We start from the raw sequence: 17901 nt of genomic DNA, 5'->3' as shown, positions 1-17901 counted from the left end.
GCCCTTAGTCACACTTATATATGGGCATCACTGCACTTTGGGTGAATGGCAAAGAAAATGAGAAAGTGATGCATGTTAACTGCTGCCATCAAGAGTCAGGCTCCAAAACCATTTGTTTCATCCTCAGGTGGCTTGAATAGGGAGAGGGTACAAATTGAAAATCAACTGGAAAAAAATGCTTTATCAGCCTAAAGTGTGCTACACGTGCACTATAAGCTGATTTAGTTGCCACTAAAATCAACAGTAAATTGGCAGGACAAGTACTGCAGTATGACTGAAGTTCCATTAATAAGTTATGCCAAAATCTGTCTAAAAAAATTGTGCACACTACAAATCCAGAGCACAAACTACAACACGAAATCGTCATTGCATTGAAAATGTACTTCACACCTAACCCAAAGTAAATACATTCAAAGTCAGACCCAGCATTAAAAAACACACAATTGTCTTGTTTGTGAGATCTGTAACATAAATCGCACATGGAAGACAAAAGAGACAGGCTGGGCACATTTTGACCTTATTATGGAACTACTGGCTGCACTAAATGCCCTTCAGTACTCACTAGGACTCCAATAATTTCCAATGGGACTATTTATATTATGCATTAGGAGATGGGATTGCTATATCAATACCTATTCACAGATTAGTAATTTTACTTTAAGACCAAATAGGCCTGAAATATAAACATGCTCCCAGTCCACTGTTGGGAAGGATCAGTCACATATTTCTAATACATTATCCATCTAGATTTGTTATTATTTTAGATCAACCATATGAATCGAGAGCGACAAATCCATGGCTTCCATCACATAAACAAGCACCTTTTTTAGAATCTTGGAATATCACTGAAAATGGAGTTTCACAACAAGTGGAAAGTAAGGAGCTTCAAATGGGTAATGTAAGTTTGCAGCGAATAACTATTTAGGAATCAACACAAAGCTCATTCAGGAAAGAGGCTAGTGAACAAAAATAGCACTGATAAAACCTTACTCAGTAGCTTAGAAACAGCTGGACCAAATGGGCCACAGCGCTTTAGTCTTTTGCTGGATTCAAAACCTTAATCAAACTCTACCTCAAAATAGAAAACCAAAACCTATTTCAAATTTGAAGGCGGAAAATAAGGGAATAGCATAATTTAACTGCATGCCTGAGACCTTGAAGCTTTTATCGACATCAATCAAGAAGCCATTATCCTCAGACAATTTTCCAAATTCCAGGGAGCAGATTTGGGATCCAATCCTGGCTTCTGGGAAGGTATCCATCAACAATTCAAAGAAGCTGAAGGAACTAAATAAAATGTTATCCAAAAGTTAACTGCATTATCAGGTTCAAAGCTAGAGTTTCTTGACGTAGCTCTATATAATATTAATCCTGGGTGATTTCCTCTAGCTCTTTTAGAAATCTCAGAGATTAAATATATTGAATCTTCTCAATAGGATTGTATTTGCTATTCCTATGTAATTTTCTTGTGAGGACATATATAAACATATTCTCTAAAGCAAGCACAATCTGGTTCATAGCCTTTAATTTGAGGATCTTGAGTCAGATACAGTAGAGGCCTGCAATGAGGCCTGACCAATTCTTTGTAGATGCTGAATGCATCAGTCCGGTACAAAAGGGGGTGGTGATGGACGGAGCATCTGAATCAATCAAACACTCACACCCAGTCAAAAGATCTGGGTTTAATCCATCACCGTTCTTTAGCCCACTCTGCCACCCCAGTTCAGACATGGCTATATGCAAATCAGTCTGGCCCTGTGCCTCATGGGAACAGTCCAGCCCGAACTGCCAAGCCATGTCTTCCCTGGACCGGAAACAAGCTTCCGAGGACCGGTTTCTGGCATTCCAGCCGTCTTCAGCCCGGCTTGCTTGAATCCAGTGGCAAAGTGAGCAAGGGACTCACGTCTGAGCATACCCTGCCACACTTATGGCGGCCAAAAGCGGTACAAACCCTCGAAACCGGTCCTCGGAAGCTTGTTTCCGGTCCAGGGAAGACATGGCTTGGCAGTTCGGGCTGGACTGTTCCCATGAGGCACAGGGCCAGACTGATTTGCATATAGCCATGTCTGAACTGGGGTGGCAGAGTGGGCTAAAGAACGGTGATGGATTAAACCCAGATCTTTTGACTGGGTGTGAGTGTTATATTGATTCAGATGCTCCGTTCATGACCACCCCCTTTTGTACCGCTTTTGGCCGCCATAAGTGTGGCAGGGTATGCTCAGACGTGAGTCCCTTGCTCACTTTGTCACTGGATTCAAGCAAGCCGGACTGAAGACGGCTGGAATGCCAGAAACCGGTCCTCGGAAGCTTGTTTCCAGTCCAGGGAAGACATGGCTTGGCAGTTCGGGCTGGACTGTTCCCATGAGGCACAGGGTCAGACTGATTTGCATATAGCCATGTCTGAACTGGGGTGGGAGAGTGGGCTAAAGAACGGTGATGGATTAAACCCAGATCTTTTGACTGGGTGTGAGTGTTTGATTGATTTAGATGCTCAGTCCATCACCACCCCCTTTTGTACCGCTTTTGGCCGCCATAAGTGTGGCAGGGTATGCTCAGACGTGAGTCCCTTACTCACTTTGCCACTGGATTCAAGCAAGCCGGGCCGAAGACGGCTGGAATGCCAGAAACCGGTCCTCGGAAGCTTGTTTCCGGTCCAGAGAAGACATGGCTTGGCAGTTCGGGCTGGACTGTTCCCATAAGGCACAGGGTCAGACTGATTTGCATATAGCCATGTCTGAACTGGGGTGGCAGAGTGGGCTAAAGAACGGTGATGGATTAAACCCAGATCTTTTGACTGGGTGTGAGTGTTTGAGTGATTCAGATGCTCCAACCATCACCACCCCCTTTTGTACCGCTTTTGGCCGCCATAAGTGTGGCAGGGTATGCTCAGACGTGAGTCCCTTGCTCACTTTGCCACTGGATTCAAGCAAGCCGGGCTGAAGACGGCTGGAATGCCAGAAACTGGTCCTCGGAAGCTTGTTTCTGGTCCAGGGAAGACATGGCTTGGCAGTTCGGGCTGGACTGTTCCCATGAGGCACAGGGCCAGACTGATTTGCATATAGCATGTGTGAACTGGGGTGGCAGAGTGGGCTAAAGAACAGTGATGGATTAAACCCAGATCTTTTGACTGGGTGTGAGTGTTTGATTGATTCAGATGCTCCGTCCATCACCACCCCCTTTTGTACTGAATGCATCAATCCGGCACAAGCCAGTAGCCTTTCAATGCTTTGTCAGCATGTACATTCAGAAAGCTTTGACACATTTCCTTGCAAATTACTTGGAAGGGTGGATATGCCTGTGGGTCACAAAGAATCATAGTGTTGACATTGTGAGTCATGAAGACATTTGCAACTCAGGATATACATTTTATACATTGCAGTTTGGATTGTCGTTCTTGAAAACATTATAATTTTGTGCTGTGCATACTTTGTGAAGGGGAAAACCTTGCACGTGACCGGGGGACATGGCGGCTGACTAAAGCCGGTCGGGAGGATCGCGGTGGAGAGAATCTATTCAAGGGAAGGCTTTGCTGACTATTGATGAAGGCAGTGAGAGAGGGGGGGCTGGCGTGCCAAAGCGGAAAGTAGCGGAAATCTGAACTTATTGTGTTATCGGGCCCCCGAACCATTTTGAGCATTTTAGCTGCCGGCGGTAGGATGGGACTCCGCCCTCTTCTTGTTCAGAGGATTTGGAAAGGCTTGAAATACATGCTAGGCGCAACAATGTCCGTATTTTGAGGGTTGCTGAACATGTGGAAGGGTCGGACATTAAAGGTTATGTTTGTAACTTACTAGGGGATCTGTTTCCAGACAGATTGGATATTGGTTGGGATAAAGAATTGCAAAGAGGCCACAGAGATCCCTATAGGCTCCACCCAGGAAGAAAAGCGCCTAAAAGAATTTTGGTGAACTTTCAAACCTTTACAGTCAAGGAGATGGTGTTGGGGCGAGCATTGAAAGAACGGCAGTTAACATTTGGAGATGTGACTTATCAGATTCGGTCTGACCTGGGGAAAAGAACTGCCCAGAGGCAGTGGGAACTTGGTTCTAAAATAATGAACTACGCTCCAGGGGGCTTAAGTACAAATGAAGTTCTCGGCCATGCTTAAAATCATGTGGCAAAACAAAATGCTTACTATCAGAGACCCCGCGGAGGTTGACTGTTTGTTAAAGTCGATGGGAAACCCAGGTTAGGGATTCAGTGTATATAGTCGTATATAGATATAGATAGTGGCACGACAGAAATAGTTTATTTTCGTTTTTTGTCTATACTACATACATCAGGATACCTTCTATCTTTTATCTTTTTTGTTTTGTTTTCCATATTGTTTTTATTGACTCTTCTTTCTCTCGCAAGGTGAGACCTCATAGGCTTTTTGCCGGAAGAATAGGAGGGGGGATTACCCAGAGGGGTGGTGGTAGGCTCACAAGTGGTTGGGAGGATATGGGAGAAAAATAAAAATACTGTCCTCATTCTGTTATATAGTTGGTGGTTTATCTTTAGGGAATGCCTATCTGTGTTGATTGTTACAAGTACTAAGGGTAGCGCACTTTATGATGGGTGTTGAAGGTTTCGGCTGTGAATTGGTTTCAATGATTGACAAATGAATAAGAATTTAGTGCACTTGTTATGCTGAAATGTGAATGGTTGAGGTCAAAGAAAAAGTTAGCCAGTGCAATGGAATTCTTGAAGAGAACCAAGGCCAGTGTAATTTTACCACAAGAGACGCACCTGACAAAGTTTGAATGCATGAATGTTTTCAAGAAGTGGGCCTGGGTTCTGGACCTGTTTTGTTCATATCAAACTTGTAATTCTAGGGGTGTTGCTATCCTTATCAGAAGTAGCATGGGTATTGCCTTGGAAGGCCATCAGACGGATTCGTCTGGGAGGTGGGTGGTGATCAAGATTAGGATACAAGGAACACCAGCAGTCGTGGCCAGCTAATATGGGCCAAATGAGGACAATTCAGACGCGCTGATTAAATTGGAATTATGTTTATTGTCCTTTAATGCTCCTGTGATACTTGGAGGTGATTTTAACCTAGTTCTAGATAAAACTTTGGATAGAACCTCCAAGGCTAAATATGTTACCACGGCAAAAACTATGGCTGTGCTTAAAACCATGATTAGCGAGTTAAATTTAATCGACATCTGGAGATTTAAAATGGGAGATCTGAGAGGATTTACTTTTTTTAGTAAAAAATACGGGCACCATTCAAGGATAGACTATTTTCTACTAGACCGTGAATTGGTGTCAGGAGTTGAAAGGGTAAAGCATGTGCCAGCCATAATATCAGATCATTCTGCCACTTTACTATTGTTGAGTCTTCCCAATAAGAGGGGCATAAGTAGGTGGACGCTGGACAAGACGGTTCTATTAGATGAGGAGGTCACTCTTAAATTGAAAGAAGATGTTATGGTCTTTTTGGAGGCTAATAGGGGATCTGCAAACATCAAATTGTATGGGATGCCTTCAAGGCATACTTGAGATCTATTGGCACAGGCATAATAGTGGGTAAAAAACTTAGTTTAAGGCAACAAGAAGAAAATCTTTTGGAAGCCATTAAGAACAAAGAACAAGATATACAAAAGGCTTTGCATGAGTGCCCAAGCGCAGTGATCTCCCTTACCAAGCAATTGGAGTCATTGCAAGCAGGATATCAATGGTCGCTTGACAAAATACTATTGGATAAATGGAGGGCAAGCAAATTGCAGCATTTTGCATACGGAGAGAAGAGTGGCTCATTGTTAGCTTGGAAAGCTAAGACAGACAATGTTCGCAATCAGATTAAAAGTCTCAGAGAAGATGTGACAGGGGATATTGTAGATACCAACGCAGGTATAGGTCGAGAAATCTCCAGGCATATGAGTCACTTGTATACTGAAGATATCTTTCCTGGTAGAGCTAGTATAGAAGGTTTCTTTAATGATATTGAACTCCCGAGTTTTAGTGAAGACCAGAAGAGGGTGTTATCAGAGGAGATAGCAGAAGAAGAGATTAGACAGCAGTTTAAGAGAATGGCCGGGGGGAAGGCCGCAGGGCCTGATGACCTTCAAACAGAGAAGTATCAGTGTCTCTTGGAGGAAGTAATACCAGCACTAAAGGAGTTGTTTAATACAATTTTAAAAGACGGAGAAGATCCACCGTCAAGTTGGGAAGGGCAACTGTTACTCTAATTTTGAAAACCTGATAAGGACCCTATGCTTGCTGATACATATATCTTATGTTATGTTATGTTAATTTGTATTTGTTAGGTGCTTAATACCGGAAGGTCTCTAAGCGCTGCAAGTAAAACGGGGGTACCAGATAGCTTAGCAGGGTGATTATGTCCAGTCCTCTATAAACAAGATGGTCTTTAATTGTTTCCTGAAGGGCAGGAGGCGGCTTTCCGACTGGAGGTGTCTCTGCAGTTTGTTCCAGAGAGTGGGTATGGAGCTAGAGAAGGCTCGTCCTTCTTTAGTGGCGTAGTTAAAGCGGGGGACTTTTAAGAGGCAGTCCATGGAGGATCTGATAGAGCGAGTGTGTGTATATTTCTGAAGGCGTTGTTTAATATACACAGGGGCTTGACCGTAAACAGCTTTGTGAGCTATGCAGAGGCCTTTAAATTTAGCTCTTTGTTTAAGCGGAAGCCAGTGGAGGCGTTGAAGGAGGGGTGATGCTCGCGTATGCCTCGGGAGTTTGAAGATGAGTCTGGCGGCATCATTCATTACAATTTTTAATCTGCTCACTAAGGAGTCCGGTAGGCCAATATAAAGTGAATTGGCGTAGTCATGGCGAGCTAGGATCATGGCGGAAACTACTGTTCTCATAGTAGAGAATGAGAGGATGGGAGATAGTTTCCTCAAGAGTCTAAGTAGGCGGACACAGTTGCCAACCACCGTGGAAACTTGGTTGGCCATAGTAAGCTTAGCGTCAACTTTGACTCCCAGACTTTTGACAACTGGGGCTGGTGATGGGGTGTCGCCTAGCTCCTGGGGCCAAAAGAGGGAGTTCCAGGGGTTAAGAGCATCTGTCATGGCTAAAACCTCTGTTTTATCTGGATTGACCTTCAGGGAGTTGGAGGTCATCCAGTTGACGCTAAAGTGGAGTATCTCTTGCACACGCAAGTGAGATTGAGCAGAGTCTTTAATTTGCAAGATGACCTGGGTGTCGTCGGCATAGTTATGCACTTGACACTCCATGTCTGCCAGGGCATTGATTAACGGGCTGAGGTAGATATTAAAAAGGAGTGGTGATAGAGCCGACCCCTGTGGAACTCCACACAGGATTAGTCCGCTCTCAGAGACCCAATCATTCATTTGAATCAGGTCAAGGAGGATCAGTACACAGGGTTTCTTGATGTCCATAGTGAGCCTGATGTCGTCAAGCACTGACAGCATCACTAATTCTGTGCTATGGTGCGCCCGGAAGCCCGCCTGTCTGTCTCCTAGGTGATGGTGCTCCCCCAAGCACCTAGAGAGATTTTGCAGGACATGTTGTTCTAGAATTTTTGCAAGAAAGGGGAGTAGGGATATGGGCCTATAGTTTTTCATGTTAGCAGGATCCGCACCAGCTTTCTTTAGAACGGGGATAATTCTGGCTTCTTAAATTGGATAGGAACCTCTCCAGACTCTAGTGAACGGTTCAATAGGGCGAGGACTTCCTCCTCAATTTCCGGGCGAGCGGGATAAAAAATGCTAGGAGGGCACGGGTCGGCCGGGGAGCCAGATTTGACCTTCTTGGCTAAGCAGCATAGGGATCCCATGTCCAGGTTAGGGAATGATGAGAGAATTTCAATATTCCTATCTGTTGGGACCACTTCAGCATTGGGGGGTAGCTTGAAAGGGGAGTTCTCTATTTCTGTCAGGATGACCTGGCTCTTTTTAGAGAAGTACGTGAGAAAGAGGCTGCATTGTTCTTGATTGGGTGGTGCTGACAGTGACTGTTTTTGGCTTAATTTTTTCAGGTCTTTGAAAGTTTCTTTTTGGGTATTCGTGGCCACTCAAATTCTATTCTCGTAGTAGTCAGCCTTCTTACTCAGGAGCGCTTTTTTATACATTTTATATATAGGCCTATTAGTCTATTGAATACTAACTACAAAGGTTTCGCTGGGGTTCTGGCCGCTAGGATCGCCAAAGTTATTAATTGTATTATACACAATGACCAGAAAGGTTTTATTCCGGAGAGGCAGCTCAATAAATTAACTACTTTACTGATTGGAGTAGTAGATCTGATGGAGACGTATAAATTACCAGTGACAGTCGTGGCAGTAGATGCTGCCAAGGCTTTCGACCAGGTTCATTGGCCATACCTTTGGGAGGTCTTAAAGAGATTCGATTTTCCCGGCAATTTAGTTAAAGCTGTTCAACTTTTGTATTGTCTACCCAGAGCTAGGGTGCTTGTAAATGGTGAGCTGGCAGAGTGGTTTAACATTTTGCGTGGAACAAGGCAGGGGTGTCCCCTATCACCTCTTTTGTTCGATATGTACATCGAACCATTAGCAATATGGATTAGAAAGGATACTGCCATTGCTCCTTTTGCATATAGACATTTTGAGATTAAGTTAGCTCTCTATGCTGATGACCTCCTTCTCTATAGCCGGAACCTGCAGGTGTCTCTCCCCTATCAATGGCCAAAGAGGAAGTATTTGGGAACATTTCAGGATACAAGGTTAACACAAGCAAGACCTTAATCATGGAATGGAATCAATCTAAGCAACAGCCCTTGGCAAAGACAAGCATGCCCTATCTTGGTATTACAATAACACAGAAATTGGTAGATGTTACTATTGTGAATTGGAAAAGGATCAGTCAGGTAGTTGGGACACTGTTGATGAGATGGGCAAATTTACCTCTCAATCTATACAATAGGGTAAATCTCATTAAGATGGTGATTTTACCCAAAATTACATTTTTGTTTAATTCTATTCTCTTATTATTTGATCAAAAGGAGATTTCCAAACTTCAGAGGAAACTGGGCAGCTTTATTAGGGCCTCCAAGGGCTTCCGTATTTCATGGAAGAAATTAAGGAGGAGACTGGAGAAGGGCGGGCTGGCTCATGTAGATCTGGTGATATATGGACATGCTTTTTTCTTTAAGAATTATCGGACGCTTTTAGGTAGAGTAGATAGCTCAGCCATGGGAACATTATTTGGATCAATGCTAGGTGAATTGAGGGAGGGCCAAGATCAATTTTTTTAAAGAAAAAGTAAGGTTGAAGATTTTTACTGGGAGCCCTAAAGTATGGGTCTTCATTCGCAAGAAGCTAGGAGTTCCTTACTATGCATCTAGGGCCCGATTTGGGAATCCCCTGGGACCCTGGGGTGTTTGGTTGATTCTCTTAGCTTTCCCCTAAGGAATGTGGGAATATCCTGTTAGGGAGATTTGAAGGTAGGTACTGAGTTGGCTGACTGGGAAACCCTAAAGGCAATTACAGGGGGACTACTGACCAGGTTTAAATATTACCAGCTCTCTGCATGGTTGAGGTGTCAAGAATGGAAGGAAGTGGAGGAAGATTTCTGGTTAGATCAAGCAGTCAGAACTGGTGCAGTTAAGAAGGAGGTAGCATTGTGGTACAATACCCTGATCCAGGCAGAAGATGATATAGACAGTGATATACAGAGGCTATGAGGAGGGCTTTGACTGAATGTAAATCTGTGGAAAACTTGGAAAGCCTTCTTTTCCTTACTTAAGGAAACAGTTAAACCTGCCTATTTGAAACGCAACCATTTGTTTACTGCATTCAGGGTATACTGGTCTCCTGAAAAACTAGGAAAACTTGCTGGGACAAAGTACGAATGTCCAAAATGTAGGAACATAGCTGCCCATGATTTGCATATGTTTTTTACATGTCCGTATTTTTAAAAAAAAGTGGTATGTGGTGTGTGATTTTCTCACTGAAGTCATTGGTACTTTAATGAGGGTAAGCTTAACCCTAGTCTTTTTTGGAGTTTGGCAAAACAATGATATAGTGATCAGCAGGTTGGACGCAAGATTCATCTTTTATGTAATTCTTTTAGGGAGACGTAAGATATGCAAATTATGGAAGTCTGATTCTCCACCCCTTTTGCTGTAATGTAAAAAAAAGTGTTATATATGTAAGCAAACAAGACCTGTTGTGTGATATTAGTAGTCGAGAGAAAGTGTGGGCTAAGTTGGTGGACTGATCTCAGAAGCATGAGGTCCAATCAATAAGCCAAGGATTAGCCGTCGTTTCTGTTTTCCTTCCGTGCTACGGGCCCTCTGGGGAAGGGTGGAATTGGAAATGGCTGTTTCTCTCTTGTATGGAAGGACTCCAACCTGGCCTGGATCACCAGTGAAGGAAGGGAATATTGCCAACGAGTGAAAAGGCAAAATGAGGACCCCCCCCCCAAAAAAAGTGAACACCTTGCAGACTTTGTCCCCTCGGTGTTTGTCAAGCAAGACAATAAATACTAAGCTCCTGTACAAAGTTTCTGTCATTCATTTCTTGAGCCTCTGCTTTACATCTTTGGGTACAAGATTTGACAAAGATGCTTTACAGACATGATTGTAAAGCATAAAACACTATCCATCAATGGAGCAATCTCCTCAGTAAATGCACAAAAGGTCATCTGCATCACTTAATGACAATTGGGTCTATTTACAAACAATCTACTCTCAGTGTAGGGCATTAACATGATACTTAGGGCTAGCACCAAATAGATATAGCAACATACATGATCAAGAAATTATCGAAACGTAATTACTTTAAAGATAATTTCAACCCATGCATGGTTAGTTGGCTTTGACATTTCAAACTAGAGTGCCTGTGTTGTCAACAATTTTATTATTATTTGGGAGAGGGTACTCCTGCCAGCTCAAAAGAGAATATCTTGTTAAGTCACAACCCAGATTAATGAGAAACATTGTGTAACAAACACAACAAGATGATAGAAGGAGTGCTGAAACTTTTCAAACACTCATCCCCAGTCAAGAGATCTGGGTTAAATCCATCATTATTTTGCTCACCATGCCATCACAGTTTGGACCCAGCCAGAGGCAAATCAGTCTTGACTCTGCTCCCCATGGGAACAGTCCATCCCAAACTGCCAGGCCAGGTGCTCCCTGTACCGGAAACAAACATATTGCTAGTCTAAGTGAAGCCTGATATAAACTGAATAAAGTGCATATATTTGGTGGTTCCATATTAAAAGTTCTAACTACAGTCCAACATAAATTGATGAAAATGCATACATTTGAGAGAGTCAGATTTACTATTCGAATTGCAGTGTCACAAACACTATAGAAAGTAAAAGTATATCTGGCGGTGAAGGTCAGATTTACAATTCTAACACCAAACCCACAATCATTTGTATGATTGCCTTTGTTTGGGAGGCTGACATTTACTATTCTAAATGGAGTCCCATAAAAATGTGAAAAAATGCATGTATTTGGGGGCGGCGATATTTGAGGCCTGATTTAGAATGCAGTGGACATACCGAATGTCTGTCAGAGTGGCAGAGGTCATTTCCTTCATCCTCCTGGCTGGGCTATCGCCCACCGTATTTAGAGAGCTCCATTGCTCCAGGAACACCTCTGTGCCTTCAGAGACACAGCAGCTCTACCGAAGGTACTGAAATGTTAGGGAGCAGCTGTCATGTTTCAGGCTGCCGCTCAGAAAACTTTTTTGTTTTCCAAAAACAAGCTCCCAGAGCAGGAGTTTGTTTTTGAAAAACAAAAAATAAATAATCCTTTCTATTTTTTTGTTCCGGGACCTCCAGGGTTTCCCTGGCGATGCCAGACAGAAAAAGTACATCAGACTTCCTTATCTAAAAAGGGTGGATGGTCTGATCTATGTACACTGAGTGCTGCAATTCCAGCAATGAAGGATTTCTGCCAGCAGAGCCAGCGGGGACACATCTGTCTTACAAATTAACAAATTACATTGAATAAATATAAACTTCAATTATAATGTTTAATTATTTTTTATATGAAGATATCATCAATATTTAATATGTAATTCATATTTAAAAGATTGATTAATACACATATAAAAGGAATATCTATATATATAAAAACGAAAGTATGTCTGTTTGTCCTTTATGCATTACTACACCATTCATCCGATCGCCATGAAACTTTGGGAATTTGTTGAGTACACTCCCGCAAAGGTTTCTGGCCAAAAAAAAAAATTGTTAAATATCGGCCCCCAGGGCCCTCATAATCTTTCCAATACTGAACGTTTACAGTTTACGGTGCGACTCGCCTTTGCAATGACCATCAACAAAGCACAAGGACAATCGCTGCAAGTGTGTGGACTACATTTGGAGAATCTGTGCTTCTCACATGGACAACTGTATGTGGCCAGCTCAGGCGTCGGAAAACCTTCTGATGTATTTGTGTACGCACCAGACTGAAAAACAAAAAATACTGTGAATCCACAAGCACCCTAATAAATAAACAGAATTAAAACAACACTTTAAAATGTTTTCCATATTAAAATGAATAAGTTTCAATAAAAAATACACAATGTAAATTGATTGTTATAAAAAGTTTCCTTAGATTTCCTTTCTTCTGAGATCGCAGCTAGTTAATAATAAATATTAATGTAAACACACAATTCTCCCAAAAAATAAACAAAGGATATAACATTATATTTATTTATTCTAAGTAGATAACACATTCTTGAATCCCAATATTTAATTACATTTTTTCATAATTTCCAAATATTAGGCAAGCAATTAAAATTAAAGACATTTAGTTATATTATTAACAGTTAATATTAATTAAAATGCTTTATTTGAAAAGCATTACCCATGTAAACAAGGGGAAAAAAGAATAATTCAAATTGCTAAAATATTTCAACATATGTTCTCATTAAAATAATGAATAAAGACTTTTAAATTTACCAAAAATAATAATCATGTATTATTAATTATTATAAATAATTAAAATATGTGTTAAATATTGCACTACCAAGCAATAACCCAATAAACTCCGAGAAAATAACAGATACATTTTTTAAAACACTTAAAATTGATTAGGCAAGCAAATAAACAATTATCATTAAAACATTAATAAATAATCATCAAATAATATAAATTGACATGCATTTTAAGAATAACACTGCCCACCAAATTCCACAATAAAACCCCACAACCTAATATAACTAAAGATAATGTAACATCGAAATGATTAAATAACAATAACTACATTAATATTCCAGAGTACATCATTCAAAATGAGATTTGCTAAGCTCTCCTCTGAAGAGATATTCGTCCTTTCCCCGGTCCACCCATATTGAGCGAAAGGAGAGAAGGCTCCTCTTCCTATATTGGAAACAGCTGCAGTGGCCAGAGATAAGTTATCCAGCTGAAAAATTTCTGTCACTTAGGTAAACATTTAGAATCTTCAGGTTAAATTGGAAGTTGTTGCTGCAGTTCGTTTTGATGCCAGCAGTTCCTATTCCTCCCAAATGCTTCTTCCCAGCTAAGTTGTCAGTGTTTGCTCTATAGAAATTTCCCTTGGTTTAGAAGTGACTTTATCGTTCTCTAGCATGCACTACTTCACACCTAATCTAGATGCTTATAACCATCACTGGAGAAAAAGCTGCTAGCAGCTTTAGTTGATTTGCAATGTAAAAATTTTAAAGGTTATTTTTCTATTATAGACACCAAAATCATGCTTTCACCATTGTTAGACATTGGGTTTCTGTTTGTTAAAGGGTTGAACCCTGTCCAAACAGAAGCCACAATCCTAGTCAGGGTAAGCTTGATACCCACTAAAAGATAGCCTGTGCTCACCCTCTGGTAGCTTGGCACAGAGTAGTCAGACTTATCTAAAGAGGCAATGTGTAAAATATTTGTGCAACACAAATATACACAGCAACACAATGAATGCACCACAAAAAGACTCCACACATGCTTATGAAGATAGATTATTTTATTATAAACAGAAAAAGACCAAAACAACAAAAATCCAATGTATAGAAGATGACATATTGAATTTTAAAAGAATTAGGGGGTCATTAGGATCGCGGACGGACTTGCGTCCGTCCGCGACCCCAGAGCAGGAGGGAACCTCCGCATGGCATGTGGAGCTCCCTCCTTTGCAATTAGGATGTGACCGCAAGGGTTGCGGTCACATCTTCTATTTTTAACATTGCGGTGGGTGGAGCTTCAAGCTGCACCCACCGCAATGTTAAAAATGCACGCATTGCATTTGCATGCAGTAAGAGGCAAGGACCGCGCAGTGCCTGCTGCTTTCTGCATGCAAATGCAGGGGGGTACCATAGGTACCCCCCATGTGCACCCCCCAACCCCCTTCACCTAGGGGGCCCGCAACGGGCCCCCGCAGTGAAGTTCCGTATGCTTTTCCACGGCGGAAAACCCGCCGCGGAAAAGCATAATTTACAGGCCATCCTAATATGGTGGACGGTGTTTGGAAGACACCGTCACCATATTAGAGCTTTTCCGCTGCGGTTGTAAGCCGACCGCGGCAGAAAAGCTGCGGGCGGAAACCAGGACCCACCAGCCATCCTAATGTGGCGGTGGGTCTTTGGTCAGTTCGCTGCGGTTTTTCCGCATCCTCTGGGCCGGCGGTGCCTTCCGCCGGCCCCGAGGATGCGGAAAAACCGCAATCATAATGACCCTGCAGTAAAGTGCTTAGAAGCAAGTAGCGCTAAAAGGTTACTTGAGGTCGTGCTGGACCAGGGAAAAGTCAAAGTTCGGGCATGGACCTCTGGCTGGCTGCAGGACCCATGCAAGCCTCAGTGACCAAAGTGCCTCTTCTCCACGCAGGGAAGGCGATGCATCAGTTCTGAAAACGAGTACTAGAGTTGAGAGGCATCGAGAGTTTTCGAGAAAGCAGCCAAGGGGATGCATCGATCTCAGCAAGCTGCAGCGGCAGCAATACGCTCTCCGGTGCATCGATCTCAGGAGGCAAAGCGATCAGTTCCAAGGCGATGTGCCGATTTTACTCCTACAACCGGGTCGATGCGCCGGTTCTGCTACATGCAGACAGGAGATGAGTCAAAATGCATGTTAGAATTATCTAGACCACCTCAGGTGAGCCAAGCACAGTAGCAGAGGTAAAGAATCGGATATCCCGGAGTCTCAAGCAACAGAAAGCTAGCCAACAAGCCCTTGGAGGTCACATGGAGGAAAGGTGGAGTCTAGCTCTCCTTCAGCAACGTCAGAGAGCAGCAGGTAGCAGGGCAACAAACAGAAAACCAGGCCTTCCAGATCAGCAGTCCAGATGAGTCCTTTAAGCAGCGCAGCAGTCCTTCTGATAGAGGTTCAGTTCAAGATCCACAAGTGTCTGATTTTAGAGGGTCAGATACCCAAAAATGCCTTTGATATGGGGGTGACTTCAAAGCAGCTCTCTGAAGTGAACATGTTCCTGTTTCAGCCCAGTCCTGCCTGCAGGATATCTATGGGGGGTAAATTCTCCCTTTGTGTGGGGACAGGATACTGCCTATTCAAGTGAAGTGTGAGTCCCTCCCTTCCAGTTATATGTAGATGGGTACTCAGACTCACGTATCCTTCCTGTGTTGTAGCTGTCTAGAGGGAGTGCACAAAGTGTATTTTTTACCCATCCTAAACGCATACTGGAGACAAGCTGTCAGGCACACAGAGCAGTAAGTGCACAGAAATGTCCTCTTTCCAAAAGTGTCATTTCTTAAATAGTAATGTTAAATCCAACTTCACCAGTAAGTAGGATTTATCAATAACATTTGAAACATCTGAAACATGAAAAGGCTACCCCTCTCTGATCAGGAATTACAGCTTAAAAGTATATTTAAGGAATTCCCAATGCTAACCTACGAGAAGAGTAGGCCTCCCTGTAGGGAAAAGCGAAATAGGCTATCTGTCACTACCAGGACATGCAAACATAAAGGTAAATGTCCTATCATGTACTTACATTGCACCTTGCATTTAAGGCTGCTTAGGGACAACCTTAGGGGTGTCTTGTATGTCATAAAAGGGAAGTTTAACTCTTGACAAGTAGTTTTAAAAGCCAAGTCAAAGTGGCAGTAAACTGCACACACAGGTTTGAAAGGCTACTTCTGTGGGTGACACAATTAGTGCTGCAGCCCACTAGTAGCATTTAACTTACAGGCCCTAGGTGTATGGTAAACTACCATACAAGTCACTCACAAGTACATTAAATATGTCAATCAGGTACACACTAATTACACACATGTTTCGGGAAGAAGCACATAAACTTTAGCATTGATTAGAAGTGGTAAAGTGCTGAGAGTTCTAAGGCCAACTCAACAATTCAGCAAAATGTGGAGGCAAAAAGCTAAAAATTTGGGGGAAGACCACCTTAATCTTGACAGATCTACCTAGGATTCAATTTGATAAAAAAAGTTTAAAATAATTTTTAAACAAGTTTCTATTATTTTCCCAGCCTACATTTTTTAAATCAAAATTAATTGGCAATTAGGCCTGTCCATACAAAATATAACTTTACCCACACAGTCACAAACAGTTGTTGCCACCTTTTCACTTCACAACATACTTTTCCTATATAGTGTGTTCAACGTTTATACTTTAAACCCCTGATAGGCTTGCTTAGGAGTAACTTTGCTAATGTTTAACAGTAGGGTTCCTAAATGGAAAAGCAATTTTCCCTTAAATAGTACTTGCATTGAGTATGTGCATAATTATTGTAGCTTGTTCCCAGTTCTTATAGAATGCTACATGAAATGTATGTGGCCTCCATGTGTTATACTTACAAATTATGTCATGTGCTCCTACTGACAAACATCCTTATTATTATAGGAACATGTTCCCCACAAACTGAGTTGCATTTTCTTTCACATCTACATATAAATTTTGTATTAGTTACACACCCTGAGTGGAAAAGGTTTGGTTATTTATATCATATCCATTTGGTGTATGTGGGTGGGTACAAAATTGTCTACCCAGATAGCATCTCAATGATAATTATGTTTGTTGGTATAATCTTACAAAATGTTCCAAAACCTCAATGCAATTCAGGTTGACCAAAACAAGTGTTAATAGCCGACTCCAGATAAACCATCGCCTGGGAGTTTTTGTACATTAATCTGCTAAATATTCAGAGAAATGGATTTTGTGATTAATTAAATAACCATTGAACATTAATCTTATGAAAATATAAAAAATATAAAAAACAATTGTTGAGTCTGTAGCGTCCTACCAGCCCAAGCACTCGCCAATAACCAAGCGACACACATAGAGTAATTTTACACATATTTATTCTATTGTGTGTAAGTCAGAACTCAACATTATAAGCCTGCCTTCAATTAATCTTTCCAATGTTTATATGACAGGTTTATGGTGTACAATGGGAACCAAAAGAGTTCCAGCGTTCTTTTATTTATAAGACGCTACATCTCCCACTTAGATAGACAAGCAATTACAATTCTTCAATTAAGCATTGTGGTGCCTGAATCACACGTCCTAATCAGGTCACTGGAAACCGGGAACTGGCAGTGGAAGTATCAGTGATCTGGACAGGTGAGGTGGAATTATCAGCAGACATAGAGTCATCAACAGTCTGTCAGGACCCAGTCTTTACAATGACATCAATGTTTGGTGAGTGATGGGCCACATTTCCAAAATGACAGGAATCTCTAGTAAGGGACTTCCCAGGACTCTGGTAAGTCACCAGGTGTCCTTTGATATTAGTAATGCTATAGGGTTCAACCTCATAAGGAGCATCAGACTTTCTTTTTCTGTGTTGTCTGATAAGCACTCCTCTTGTAAAAGTGATATATTTTATATGATGTTGTCTCTCAACATATATTTTCATCTTCTGTTTGAGACCAAAGACTTTAGCATGAATGTCTTCTTTGTCTTGAATCTGAGGTTGGTCCAATGGGGCCAGCTTGGTCGTCATAGCTCTTCTAAACATGAAAGTTGCAGGGCTTTCCCCTGTCATTGAGTGAGGGGTCGAAAGAACAGCTTGAAG

Source organism: Lissotriton vulgaris, chromosome 8 (genome assembly GCF_964263255.1).
Source record: "Lissotriton vulgaris chromosome 8, aLisVul1.2, whole genome shotgun sequence".
NCBI classification, from domain to species: domain Eukaryota; kingdom Metazoa; phylum Chordata; class Amphibia; order Caudata; family Salamandridae; genus Lissotriton; species Lissotriton vulgaris.
Note: the sequence above shows the minus strand (reverse complement) of the source record.